Below are 2,500 nucleotides of genomic sequence, written 5' to 3' on the forward strand. Positions count from 1 at the left end.
ACCCCCCGGGTGGCACAGGGCTGGATGGGGCTTTCGTATATAGCAGGGACGGTGCTGCCTCTCGCTTCGCTCGCTGTCCGCCGCTCGCCGCTCGCTCGCGCAGCCAAAAATGGCCAGTTTTGGCCCGTTTTTGGGCCGTTTTGGCCAGTTTTTGGCCTGTTCTTGCATTGCGCGGTGACCGTCGAGAGCGGAGCAAAACGTCAGCCATCTCAGCACCCTGGAACCCCCCGGGTGGCACAGGGCTGGATGGGGCTTTCGTATAGCAGGGACGGTGCTGCCTCTCGCTTCGCTCGCTGTCCGCCGCTCGCCGCTCGCTCGTGCAGCCAAAAATGGCCAGTTTTGGCCCGTTTTTGGGCCGTTTTGGCCAGTTTTTGGCCTGTTCTTGCATTGCGCGGTGACCGTCGAGAGCGGAGCAAAACGTCAGCCATCTCAGCACCCTGGAACCCCCCGGGTGGCACAGGGCTGGATGGGGCTTTCGTATAGCAGGGACGGTGCTGCCTCTCGCTTCGCTCGCTGTCCGCCGCTCGCCGCTCGCTCGTGCAGCCAAAAATGGCCAGTTTTGGCCCGTTTTTGGGCCGTTTTGGCCAGTTTTTGGCCTGTTCTTGCATTGCGCGGTGACCGTCGAGAGCGGAGCAAAACGTCAGCCATCTCAGCACCCTGGAACCCCCCGGGTGGCACAGGGCTGGATGGGGCTTTCGTATAGCAGGGACGGTGCTGCCTCTCGCTTCGCTCGCTGTCCGCCGCTCGCCGCTCGCTCGTGCAGCCAAAAATGGCCAGTTTTGGCCCGTTTTTGGGCCGTTTTGGCCAGTTTTTGGCCTGTTCTTGCATTGCGCGGTGACCGTCGAGAGCGGAGCAAAACGTCAGCCATCTCAGCACCCTGGAACCCCCCGGGTGGCACAGGGCTGGATGGGGCTTTCGTATAGCAGGGACGGTGCTGCCTCTCGCTTCGCTCGCTGTCCGCCGCTCGCCGCTCGCTCGTGCAGCCAAAAATGGCCAGTTTTGGCCCGTTTTTGGGCCGTTTTGGCCAGTTTTTGGCCTGTTCTTGCATTGCGCGGTGACCGTCGAGAGCGGAGCAAAACGTCAGCCATCTCAGCACCCTGGAACCCCCCGGGTGGCACAGGGCTGGATGGGGCTTTCGTATAGCAGGGACGGTGCTGCCTCTCGCTTCGCTCGCTGTCCGCCGCTCGCCGCTCGCTCGCGCAGCCAAAAATGGCCAGTTTTGGCCCGTTTTTGGGCCGTTTTGGCCAGTTTTTGGCCTGTTCTTGCATTGCGCGGTGACCGTCGAGAGCGGAGCAAAACGTCAGCCATCTCAGCACCCTGGAACCCCCCGGGTGGCACAGGGCTGGATGGGGCTTTCGTATAGCAGGGACGGTGCTGCCTCTCGCTTCGCTCGCTGTCCGCCGCTCGCCGCTCGCGCAGCCAAAAATGGCCAGTTTTGGCCCGTTTTTGGGCCGTTTTGGCCAGTTTTTGGCCTGTTCTTGCATTGCGCGGTGACCGTCGAGAGCGGAGCAAAACGTCAGCCATCTCAGCACCCTGGAACCCCCCGGGTGGCACAGGGCTGGATGGGGCTTTCGTATAGCAGGGACGGTGCTGCCTCTCGCTTCGCTCGCTGTTCGCCGCTCGCCGCTCGCTCGCGCAGCCAAAAATGGCCAGTTTTGGCCCGTTTTTGGGCTGTTTTGGCCAGTTTTTGGCCTGTTCTTGCGTGGTGCGGTGACCGTCGTGAGCGGAGCAAAACGTCAGCCATCTCAGCACCCTGGAACCCCCCGGGTGGCACAGGGCTGGATGGGGCTTTCGTATAGCAGGGACGGTGCTGCCTCTCGCTTCGCTCGCTGTTCGCCGCTCGCCGCTCGCTCGCGCAGCCAAAAATGGCCAGTTTTGGCCCGTTTTTGGGCTGTTTTGGCCTGTTTTTGGGCTGTTCTTGTGTGGCGCGGTGACCGTCGTGAGCGGAGCAAAATGTCAGCCATCTCAGCACCCTGGAACCCCCCGGGTGGCACAGGGCTGGATGGGGCTTTCGTATAGCAGGGACGGTGCTGCCTCGCGCTTCGCTCGCTGTTCGCCGCTCTCCGCTCGCTCGCGCAGCAAAAAATGGCCAGTTTTGGCCCGTTTTTGGGCTGTTTTGGCCAGTTTTTGGCCTGTTCTTGCGTGCCGCGGCGACCGTCGTGAGCGGAGCAAAACGTCAGCCATCTCAGCACCCTGGAACCCCCCGGGTGGCACAGGGCTGGATGGGGCTTTCGTATAGCAGGGACGGTGCTGCCTCTCGCTTCGCTCGCTGTCCGCCGCTCGCTGCTCGCTCGCGCAGCCAAAAATGGCCAGTTTTGGCCCGTTTTTGGGCTGTTTTGGCCTGTTTTTGGGCTGTTCTTGTGTGCCGCGGCGACCGTCGTGAGCGGAGCAAAATGTCAGCCATCTCAGCACCCTGGAACCCCCCGGGTGGCACAGGGCTGGATGGGGCTTTCGTATAGCAGGGACGGTGCTGCCTCTCGCTTCGCTCGCTGTCCGCCGC

The sequence above is a fragment of the Musa acuminata genome, unplaced genomic scaffold (assembly GCF_036884655.1).
Source record: "Musa acuminata AAA Group cultivar baxijiao unplaced genomic scaffold, Cavendish_Baxijiao_AAA HiC_scaffold_672, whole genome shotgun sequence".
NCBI classification, from domain to species: domain Eukaryota; kingdom Viridiplantae; phylum Streptophyta; class Magnoliopsida; order Zingiberales; family Musaceae; genus Musa; species Musa acuminata.